This window comes from Arachis ipaensis, chromosome B8 (assembly GCF_059453495.1).
Source record: "Arachis ipaensis isolate K30076 ecotype BB chromosome B8, ASM5945349v1, whole genome shotgun sequence".
NCBI lineage: Eukaryota > Viridiplantae > Streptophyta > Magnoliopsida > Fabales > Fabaceae > Arachis > Arachis ipaensis.
In genome coordinates, this window is record NC_142443.1 from 97,717,469 (window position 1) to 97,729,987 (window position 12,519).

Here is a 12,519-nt window from a genome sequence, read left to right on the forward strand (position 1 = left end):
TTGCATAAATGACAGATGAGGTGTGGGAATGCCAATCTTGCATTGCTAGAAGGCCTCTCAGCTATCTTATACAATTCTTGAGGATACCTCACTTCCAATCATGATGCAATGAATCATGATGGCTCTGTCAATGGTCACTTCTGACCGATTGCTAGTAGGGATGATGGAACGTTGGATGAATTCCAACCATCCTCTAGCAATGGGCTTTAGGTCAACCCTTCTTAGCTGAATGGGCTTGCCTTGGAAATCCCTTTTCCACTGTGCTCCTTTCACACAGATGTCTGTGAGCACTTGATCCAATCTTTGATCAAAGTTGACTCTCCTAGTGTAAAGATGTGGGTCTCCTTGCATCAGAGGTAAGTTGAACGCTAATCTTACACTTTCTGGGCTGAAATGTAAGATTCTTCCTCAGACCATGGTGATCCAATTCCTTGGATTTAGGTTCACACTAGTGTCATGGTTTTTAGTAACCCATGCATTAGCATAGAACTCTTGCACCATTAGAATTTCAACATCCTGAATGGGATTGGTTAGGACTTCCCAACCTCTTCTCCGGATCTGTCTTTGAATTTTTGGATACTCATTCTTCTTGAGCTTGAAATAGACCTCAGGGATCACTTTCTTTTCTGCCACTACTTCATAGAAGTGGTCTTGATGAGCTTCGGTGATAAATCTCTCCATCTCCCAAGATTCAGAGGAGGTGGCTACTACCTTTCCTTTCCTCTTTCTAGAGGAGTTTCCAACCTTGTGTGCCATGAGTGGTAATGAAAAGAAAAAAAAGTTGTGCTTTTCCAACACCAAACTTAAAACTTTGCTTGTCCTCGAGAAAAAATAAAGAAAAGAGAAGAATGAAGTAGAACAAGAAGAAAATAGAGGAAGATAGAGGGAGAGAGAGGGCTCGGCCAAGTGGGGTTTATGAGTGTATGAGAGGTTATGAAGAGGGGTATTTATAGGAGTGGGGATGGGTAGGGTTCAACCATGGGTTGGGTTTTGGGTGGGAAATTTGATTTTGAAATGGGTGGGGGTTGGTGTGAGTTATGATGGTTTTGGGAAAGTGGTATGGATGTGATTGGGCTAGGGTTTATAGGGAAGTGTGTATGGAGAAGTGTGAAAGTAGGTGGATAGGTGAAGATGCTGTGGGACCCATTGGTCTTGAGAGGCTAGAAAATTCAGATTTTCTGCCCTCCACACTGGCGTTTGAATGCCCAGGGTCTGCTCCTTGGCTGGCGTTCAACGCTAGCAATGCTACCCATTTGGGGCATTGGACACCCAGCCAAAGCTCCTTGGCTGGCGTTCAACTTTAATAACACTCCATCCAAAGTGTTCTATTTTTACTGCTGTAAATTCTGTCTCTGTTCTGACTACTGCATATGATCATGACCCTAAAAGAAAAATAAAACAAAATAAAAGGACATAAATAATTAATTAAGGTTGGGTTGCCTCCCAACAAGCACTTCTTTAACGTCATTAGCTTGACGGTTAGCTCCTTACGGAGGTGAGTATGGGCTCATATTTTCGCCCCTTGAAGTGAACTTTCTTTCTGTCTTCTCATGAATGATCTTCACATGCTCTAGAGACAGGATACGACTCACTGTATGTGGTAAGATTGGCTTTTTGGTGAAGACAACTCTCATGCCAGGTGAGAGGCCTTCAGTTGGGAATTTCTTGTCCTTCCAGCCTTTAGGTACTTTCTTCTTAGTACCTTTGTGCTTAGAGCTTGTTGATGGCTGCCCAGCACCAAACTTAGAATTGATGTTTGGGAGCTCTGCAAAGCTCTGCACAGAAAGAGAGGGTTGGAACACTAAGTGTTGCACAAAGGTAATTAAAGTTTGAATTTTGAAATTTTAAAATTTTAAATTTTGAAAATTGAAATTTGAATTTTTGAAATTTGAAAAAGATAAGATTTTTTATTTTGAAAAGATTTAATTTTTTTTTGAAAATTGAAAGCTAAGATAAAATAAGATAAAAATTTTAAATTAAAATCTAAATTTTTAATTTAAAATTTTTGAAAATTTAATAAAAATAAAAATAGAAATTTTTTTTATTTTTGAATTTAATGAGGAAAGAGAAAAATAAGTAAAAGACACAAAACTTAAAATATTTAGATCTAATGCCCCTAATTTTCGAAAATTTGGAGGAAAACACAAAGGGACACCAAACTTAAAAAATTTAAGATCAAAACAAAAAGAAGACACAAGAACACTTTCAAAATTGACAAGAATACCAAGAACAAGACTCAAAAAATTTAGAGAACACAAGAACATATAAAAGACACCAAACTTAACATTTTTAGAAAACTAAACATAAATTTTTGAAAATTAAAAGAAAAACAACAAGAAGACACCAAACTTAGAAACTTGACACAAGATTTAACCAAAGAAACTATTTTTGAAAATTTTTTGAAAGAAAGACTCAAAGAGAATGAAAATTTAACCAAGATCAAACACAAAGGACTCAAACTAAGAACAAAGATTAAATAAAGAAAAGAAAAATATTTTTGAAAGAGTTTTTAAATTTTTCGAAAAAGAAGAAGAAGAAAATAAAAACAAAAGACTCAAACAAAATCAAAAGACTCAATTAAAAATGATCAAGAAAAGAAAATAAATTACCTGATCTAGGGAGCAAGACAATCCATCAGTTTGTCCAAACTTGAACAATCCCCAACAACGGCGCCAAAAACTTAGTGCACAAATCCCACACCTTCGTACTGTAACATCCCTTCCAGCAAAATACCTTGCTTAAGTCAGGGTATTTCTACTAGAAAGAATGTTACGTGACCTTTTCTAATATTAACTACTTAATTACTGAGCCTTTGTATCGAGTTCGCGTTTCAGTTTTAAGAAAATTCCAGAAAATTTTTTTTTGTTCATTAAAGTCATAATTCAAACATTCACAAATAATAATAATCACATAGATATTATTGATAATAATTCTTATACAAAAGAGACCAAATAAAACTTAAATACAATATACTAAACCTACCCCTTTAAGTAAAATGAATTCTCAAAGGACAATAGCGAGGGGATTCTATGAAAGCAATTAAAACCATAAAGAAAACCTACTGATCGCTCGTAGCTTCAAATTGGGTCTTCAAACCTGTCGCTGAAAGGGTGGAAAATTTGGGGTGAGAACCAAATCACATGTTCTCAGTAGAGGTCGAGAATGCCGTGAAAGTAAAGAATATAGCGCAAATAGTTAATTTCATTTAGAGACATTGAAAAGAAAACTACTTTCATTCGCAGTATTCATCGCTCGCCTTATATACACTTCTTTTGAAAACCAATGGCTCAACTTTCAAAAATCTAAAACCTTCTTTAGAAGCATCAATTAATTATCCAAAATCCTAAACCCATATTTTACTTTATATATGTCTTAAAAGTTTTCCTAGACTGTATGAATGACTAATTTGTTCCAAGCATAGGTTCATTAAGTCTATACTGAACCAGCTTAATCTTTCATACTTTACTAAACCTCAAACACAAACCAATCACGGCCTTAGGCCCAAGCAATTCAATCAACACCCAATTCACTACAACCCAGCCAATCAGATACAACCACAAGTAAAGAGATTCAAACACAATCAAGAGCAATTACATCAAATATAGCAATTAGCAGTTAAACAGAATTATTCACATAAGCAAACCAATTACAATATACACCCAGACAATGTCACATAGATGCATATGATGAATGTCTAGTCCTAGTACAGGCCATGAGCTCATGTGTTGGTTGGCTGCCCACAATCCCGACATTTATCCGGTCACGAGTAATCCCGATTTTCCGAATACGATTTTCCGTTCCTAAATAAATGCGCATATAATAATAGCCGCTCATTTGAGACAGCCTCTGCTTACTGCAGGAAAATATATATATACTCTGCTCTGCTCTGGGGAAGCAGAAAATGGCTGTAGGTAACTTAGTTTCCCTACAGAAGCTCTGTGTTGCATTAAGCAACTAATATATATAAATATAACTCTGGGTTGCATCAAGCAACTAATATATATATATATATATATCTTTACTCTACTCTAGTTTCTCTTTTTTCTGCATCTCTTTACTCTACTCTAGTTGTTCTGTTCTCTGTATCTCTTTACTTTTCTCTGAATACTCTTTCATCTGTATCTATATTACTCATTTTCCCTTTATCTCTTTACTCTTTTGTAATTGTAAATATGCAAGCGGGACAAAACCCATGTCCTTGCTAGCAACTTTATAAACCAAATATATTTTCTCAAAAGAATCAGTAAAGTTATTATTGTTAAACAAGTCTCAAGTATTCATTTTGATTAAGTCCTTTTACTTTTATAAAAATTTGGACATAATCTCCTTTAAAAATAGGACTTAGCCACCCTTACGGGTTCCTTCTTTCTCAACATTTCATCAGCCTCTTTCAGCAGTTGCCACAACAGTATATATATTCTCAAAAATATTTGATAATAGCATATAAAATCTATTTCTTAAATTCCATATCCAAAATAATTGTCAACACAACCTGACAGCCTGATTTCCATTTTATTTTTAAAATATCAAATGAATTCGGAATCACGCAAACTTTATATCCATGCGACCATCTCGGATTAAGCTTTCTATTAAATTAAAAATCATAATTTTTTGCTGACTCTAGCTTCAAGAATATAAGCAAAACCGTGACTGTTCTGCAGTGTTTTAAAACCAGAAGACAGCAGCAGCATACAACATTTGAAATTTCATATAAAATACAAATTAAATCCAAACACCTTCAAAATTAATGTGGTTAAACTTAACTTACCCAAATTTCTTTCTCAATTGGTTCCAGGGTCATACCAATTTTAATGAAGGAGTTACGTAGCTTGGAAGTTAGCTAATTTTCTGCAGAAATCTGTTTTACAATTCATTAAACACAACCTCTTCCAAGTCCCATAACTCATTTATTAAAACATGGAAAACCCTGAAATTTGAATCATATATACTAAACATACTCAACTTTCACCTCCAATTGGTTTCATCTTAATATCATTCTAGAATTAAAAATTATAAAGTCTCAAAGTTACTGACTTAGAAAACAAAACCTGACTTTTACTGCATAATACATCTTACTTTAAAAATTCATATCTTTAAAACCACAACTCTAACAATTTTAAATTTTTATGAAATTAAAGTACTAGGACCAGAGTTTAATTTAAAATTTGTTCCATTTCAAAATTTAAACTGAAAAATTTCCAATAGAAGAAACAAGTTGCTGTTGTGTTAAACGTTCTGCAGAAAAACCAGATTTGACATCCATAATTCAAAAATTTACCATAAATCATAAACTTAATGAAAAAGTCTCAAATTCACCAGTTCAGCTCCCTATATTCCCAAGCTTAATCCGGACTTGGTTCTACGCAATTCTGATAATCATAGAATTAGTTATAGCTTTTCAAAGTTTCTAATTTCATTTAAAGTAGTGCAGAAAATCAGATTCACGACTTAACTTTGAAAAATCATAACTAATGTTCCAGTTAATATGAAACCTTCAACATTAAATCTCAACAATCACACTTAATATAATTTACTTAACATTTAAATTCTCATCATTTTAGTCACTATAGAGCCACTGATTCACTTTCAAAGTTGCCGTTTAATTTCAAGAGAACCTAATTTTCAGCAAACCATTTTGTATTCAAAATCCAACCCTTCAATACCCCTCAAAACTAACTCCAAATCAACCACCAACCAAGTTCACTAACATTACAATATACCAAATAACAGCTCAACGGCAACAAATCCAACATAACCCATTAAAATTCAGAAATTCTCAACAATTAGTCATCAAACAATTCCCAATCCACATAATCAATCAATATCACTAATCAACAATTCCAAAAAACAATCTCAACCATTCCAATCACAATTTCAGCCACAATTCAATATTCAAGTAGTCAATCAATTACTCACAGATATTAAATCTATTTGCAGTTATTCACTAAACCTTGTAGGCATTCTTAAATTGAAATCGTTTTAAACCCCCTACCTCGATGTCGCGATTAAAAGAACCCGGAGGCGGGATTATAGCGAGGCAGCTGGCTGGACCAATACTAGCTATGCAACAGTTTCAATCAAGATAGCAGCGGCGTTAGCTCCCACAACAGTGATCATGGTTGCAACGAAACGAAGATTTCAAATTCAATAGAATCGAAAGCAGAAGCGGCTCTGGAAATTTAAAACAGAGCACAAGCCAAATTTGAATTAAAACAGGAACAAGCAGTTTAATAAGAAATCGGCAGAATAGAGCGTGTAATTGGAGCAGAAATAAGGGGAAAAGGCTAACCCAGGCCAATGGATGTTAAACCTAAGTTTAGCGGAAGCAGGGCAGCAGCAATTCCTAGCAACACCCCGCGGTGGTTCCGGCAGCAGCAACACCCCGCCAGTGGCTCCATTGAGACAAGCTCCAACAAACATAACATAGCCAAGAACATCAGAGGTAGATACAAGGTATTTACAGAGTGACAAGGGTTCAGAGATAGTGGTTCTCATGGCTAGGGCTTAACTGACTCACCACTAATGATGGCGGTGACCAAAGATTCCGGCGGCCGCGGCGGCAGATGAAAGGTCCCTCCTCCATGCGTCACTCTTTCCCACACGTCTCGCCCTTTCCCTCTGCGTTTCGTAATTCTAGCAGCGATGCGGGCTTAGACAGAATCAAAATCAACGATGTCATCTCCTCCTCTTATGTGCAACAGCGACGATGGAGCTTCTGCGATGGTGATCAGGCGTAACCCGCTACGGCAATAGGACCGAACCGTGCCTCCCTCCCTTGATTCTCGCGACGCTCATTCTGTGTGTCTCTCTCTCTCACTCTCACGTGCAGCACAACAGCGGCGGCGGTAAGGTCTCGGCCGCGTCGCTCCTTCCTCCTCCCTCTCTTCTCCTCTGTCTTCCCCTTTCCTCTTCTGTTTCCCTTTCTTTTTTTCCTCTTCTGTTTCCCTTTCTTTTTTTTGTATGTATGTACGATTAGGGATTTAGGTAGCAATTAGGGATTCAGGAGTTTTGTGATATATATATATATATATATATATATATATATATATATATATATAGGGAATATAACAAATTTACAAAATATTTGAGATAGTATGATAATTTAGGATTCAAATATAATCTTGTAAAAATTAATTTTGGAACACGTATAACTTTATTAATTTATCAATAAGTTCAAATAATTATTTCTAATTTAAATCATAAAATAAACATACTAATCTTATTTTTATAAAATACAGCTTAAATCCGAGAATATCAATTATTCAGATTATATGATATAATTTTTTCATTATTTTCTATTACCAAAATTTTAATTCTAATTTATATAAAATAACTAACTATAGTAAAGGTTGTACATAAACCTTAATTAAATTAAACCCAAAGTATTTATAAAAATTAATTTAATCATTTTCTAGTAAATTAATCTCTAAGAGCTCAAACTAATAAAATAAATCATAATTTATTCATAATAGAAATTTTCTTAAATTTAATTATATAACACCTTCATTACTGAATTCTAATTTGAAATTATATAAAATAACCAATTATAAGAATTTACACAAAAATATTAATTGAATTAACTCCAAATATTAGTAAACTAATTTAATTACTCTCAATTGATTAATTTATAAAATAAGATATCAAATCAATAAAATAAATCGTAACATTTTCAGAATAAAAGTTACTTAAATTAAATTATACAATTCTTTCTTATTTTTCAATTACTAAAATTATACAAAATATTCTATTATAATAAGATTACTTAAAAATATTAATTGATTTCAAAATAAAACTATCTCCGAATCTATTTAATTATTTCTAACAAAATAATTTCTAAAATTATAAAGTTTAAACTTAATAAGATAAAATCACAATTTATTTATATTTAGATTTTCAAAAATGCGGGATGTTACATTCTATCCAACTTACAAAAATTTTCGCCCTCGAAAATTGATATAAGATGGAGATAAGATTCATATTCACATCCCCTTTTGAATATTTTAAAGATACTAAGAAAATTATATCACAAACACAAAAGAAAATATATTAGGTGATGCAAAAGTTAATAAAAATAACTTGACGCAAACCAAATTTCAAAATCTAAAATTAAATAGGCACAATGTTCGCTCAGAACTCTTAACAAAGCATGATCACTTCTCGTCGCCTCAAAACTCCACAACTCCTTATAAATTCATATACTGACCAGATTCACTTTCCATACGCACAAATCGCGTCCCTAAGAACTATCGTATAAGCAATACGAAACTTGAGAAGAGAAGGACAAATGGCACAACGATATTTACGAAAAATCAGGAGAATACTTAGGTTCACAGTTAAATAAGGATGGTATTTCGCAAGGATTTGAAAGAATACGTAAGATTATCAACAAACAAGGATGTATATAAGCAATGAAATATATCATAAGGAGAGTTAATTTTGAAAGTTTAGGAAGAAAGTTTGAATCGAAGAGTTTCGGTATGAACATTATTAAGAAAAATAGAACAACAATTTAAAACAACTTCAACTTGAAATAGAGGAAAATAGTTTATCTTTTTCAAAAGAAAATATTTAAATCCAACATTTTCAAAAAGTACTAAACTAAGTATAAACAATATGTCATACCGATTTAATTTCAAATTAAAACAAATCATGTGAGGTTTGTAAGTTAAAGCTTGTTTGGCACTAAGGACAAAATATTTTCTTTAAAAATTTTGAAGGATACAAGTATATAATTAGGTATGGATAGTCATAAAATTATAGTAAAGTTGGAAGAAAATTAGCTTCTATTCAAAGAATAAATTCTAAAATAAAATTTTCTGTAAATCAATAAAAGATAAGTGGTATATCACAATTAAACCATATAAAGAAGTTTCAGAGTTTATGTAAGAAAGTCTAGGCTGAATTAAAAACAATCCCATCAAAATTTAAGCAAGGGTTGTGGATACAGTCAAGTAAGAAAAGATTTAAATTGAAATTTTTCTCGAAGAGAATCTGAAACAAGTACTCAAGAAGGAAATTACAAGAAATGATATGTTGCACCGAAATAAATCCAAGTTCAAAGCAAGGAGCATAGAGTTGGTAAGGTATAGGATAAATGTTTCAAAAGATTCAAACAACAACTAGATACAGAGTCAAGCAAGGATATGCACGAATGATAATACAAGATTAGCAAGAAAGAGATCAGAAACTAGAAATTCCAATACAATTAGTAGAGAAAGAGATAACACTAAGCACGAATAAAGAGCATACGTCGAAACGAAACTAATCTCTAGAATTTAGTTTCTAACGTCCCCAAAACCTCGTGATTCGCGTTACCTATCACTGCTATTTCGTCTATGATAACCCATTAGTGTTCCCATATACATAAGTCATTAGTATTAAGTTGGCCAAACTTGATACCATGAGGTATGCAATGGTAAACTAATAGCGTTAATCATCAGACAGTCATGCATATCAAACAAAAACTCTCGTCACCAAGACAAGTCTTAAGGCATGATAGACACTCAGAGTATGCAATGAAGCATAGTCAGTTCATTCCCAAGGCTCTACAGGAAAGACTGCTCTGATACCATATTGTAACATCCCTTCCAGCAAAATACCTTGCTTAAGTCAGGGTATTTCTACTAGAAAGAATGTTACGTGACCTTTTCTAATATTAACTACTTAATTACTGAGCCTTTGTATCGAGTTCGCGTTTCAGTTTTAAGAAAATTCCAGAAATTTTTTTTTGTTTGTTCATTAAAGTCATAATTCAAACATTCACAAATAATAATAATAATCACATAGATATTATTGATAATAATTCTTAACAAAACTCAAAGAATTCAAGGAAAACAAGAACATGCGAAGGACACCAAACTTAAAATTTTTGAAAACCAAAGACACAATTTTCAAAAATTATAAAGAAAAGACATAAGAAGACACCAAACTTAAAAATTGACACAAACTCAAACAAAAGACACTATTTTTGAAATTTTGTATTGAAAAAAGACTCAAAGAAATTCGAACAAGAACAAGAACAAAAGACTCAAACCAAAAATAAAGATTGATAAAGAAAAGAAAAGATTTTTGAATACTTTTCGAAAAGAAAATAAAAGACTCATATAAAATAAAACTAAATCTGTAAAGAAAAGAAAATTACCTAATCTAAGCAACAAGATAATCCGTCAGTTGTCCAAACTCGAACAATCCCCTGCAACGGCCCCAAAAGCTTGGTGCACGAATTCTCAAACTTCGTACAACTGAACCAGCAAGTGCACTGGGTTGTCCAAGTAATACCTGAGTGAGTCAAGGTCGATCCCACGAGGATTATGATTTGAAGCAAGCTATGGTTATCTTGTAGATCTTATTCAGGTGGATAGAGAAGTTGGTTGATTGTTTAATTCACATGAAAAGAAAATAATTAAAACGTTACTAGGTTGATGTGTTTGCAATGATAAGATATTTGGTGCACGAAATTGTGATCTCAACGGCGCCAACAACTTGGTACACAAGATTGTAATCTCAACTCCTTTTCACAACTCCGCACAACTAACCAGCAAGTGCACTGGGTCGTCCAAGTAATAAACCTTACGTGAGTAAGGGTCGATCCCACGGAGATTGTCGGCTTGAAGCAAGCTATGGTCATCCTTGTAAATCTCAGTCAGGCAGATTCAAATGGTAATGAGGTTTTGGTAATTAAAAGATAAATAGAATATAAAATAAGATAGAGATACTTATGTAATTCATTGGTGAGAATTTCAGATAAGCGTATGGATATGCTTTGTTCCTTCTGAATCTCTGCTTTCCTACTGCCTCCATTCAATCATTCATACTCCTTTCCATGGCAAGCTGTATGTTGGGGATCACTGTTGTCAATGGCTACCGTCCGTCCTCTCAGTGAAAATGGTCCGAATGCGCTGTCACCGCATGGCTAATCAGCTATTGGTTCTCGATCATGTTGGAATAGGATCCATTGATCCTTTTGCGTCTGTCACTATGCCCAACACTCGCGAGTTTGAAGCTCGTCACAGTCATCCCATCCCAGATCCTACTCGGAATACCACAGACAAGGTTTAGACTTTCCGGATCTCAAGAATGGCCGCCAATAATTCTAGCCTATACCACGAAGGTTTTAATCTTAGATTAGAAACCCAAGAGATACACATTCAAGCTTGTTTGCATGTAGAACGGAAGTGGTTGTCAGGCATGCGTTCATAGGTGAGAATGGTGACGAGTGTCACATAATCATCACATTCATCATATTCTTGTGTGCGAATGAATATCTTAGAGAAGAAATAGGCTTGAGTTGAATAGAAAAATAATAGTACTTTGCATTAATTCAGGAAGAACAGCAGAGCTCCACACCTTAATCTATGGTGTGTAGAAACTCCACCGTTGAAAATACATAAGTGATAATGGTCCAGGCATGGCCGAATGGCCAGCCCCCTAAACGTGATCTAGAGATCAAAAGTGATACAAAGATAGTCTCAAAAATGATCCAAAGATGTAAATACAATAGTAAAAAGTTCTATTTATACTAAACTAGTTACTAGGGTTTACAGATATAAGTAAATGATGCAGAAATCTACTTTCGGGGCCCACTTGGTGTGTGCTTGGGCTGAGCATTGAGCTTTACACGTGTAGAGACTTCTCTTGGAGTTAAACACCAAGTTGCAGCCTATTTCTGGCATTTAACTCTGGTTTGTAACCTGTTTCTGGCGTTTAACTTCAAAATAGGGCAGGAAGTTGGCGTTTGAACACCAGTTTGCGTCGTCAAAACTCGGGTAAAGTATGGACTATTATATATTGCTGGAAAGCCAGGATGTCTACTTTCCAACGCAATTGAGAGCGCGCCAATCGGGTTTCTATAGCTCTAGAAAATCCATTTCGAGTGTAGGGAGGTCAGAATCCAACAGCATCTGCAGTCTTTCTTCAGCCTCTGAATCAGATTTTTGCTTAGGTCCCTCAATTTCAGCCAGAAAATACCTGAAATCACAGAAAAACACACAAACTCATAGTAAAGTCCAGAAATGTGAATTTTGAATAAAAACTAATAAAAATATACTAAAAAGTAATTAAAACATACTGAAAACTACGTAAAAACAATGCCAAAAAGTGTATAAATTATCCGCTCATCACAACACCAAACTTAAATTGTTGCTTGTCCCCAAGCAACTGAAAATCAAATAAGATAAAAAGAAGAGAATATACTATAAATTCCAAAATATCAATGAAACTTAGCTCCAATTAGATGATCGGGACTTGTAGCTTTTTGCCTCTAAACAGTTTTGGCATCTCACTTTATCCTTTGAAGTTCAGAATGATTGGCATCTATAGGAACTCAGAATTCAGATAGTGTTATTGATTCTCCTAGTTCAGTATGTTGATTCTTGAACACAGCTACTTTATGAGTCTTGGTCGTGGCCCTAAGCACTTTGTTTTCCAGTATTACCATCGGATACATAAATGCCACAGACACATAACTGGGTGAACCTTTTCAGATTGTGACTCAGCCTTGCTAGAGTCCCCAGTTATAAG

At 34.1% G+C, this 12,519-nt stretch overlaps 1 long non-coding RNA gene across 2 annotated transcripts; it reads right to left on the reverse strand.

Annotated features, from left to right (window-relative positions):
• Positions 1-2,951: 2,951 nt before the first annotated feature.
• On the reverse strand, positions 2,952-6,976 carry LOC107611848 (uncharacterized). 2 transcript variants are annotated; one of them, XR_015896712.1, is made up of 4 exons: positions 6,518-6,976; positions 6,290-6,407; positions 5,993-6,171; positions 2,952-3,102 (listed from the first exon to the last, which is right to left on the reverse strand). It is a non-coding gene; the product is annotated as an uncharacterized LOC107611848 (long non-coding RNA). The 2 variants fall into 2 exon arrangements; XR_001613481.3 differs by having other exon boundaries at positions 6,290-6,976.
• Between the last annotated feature and the right edge of the window lie 5,543 nt (positions 6,977-12,519).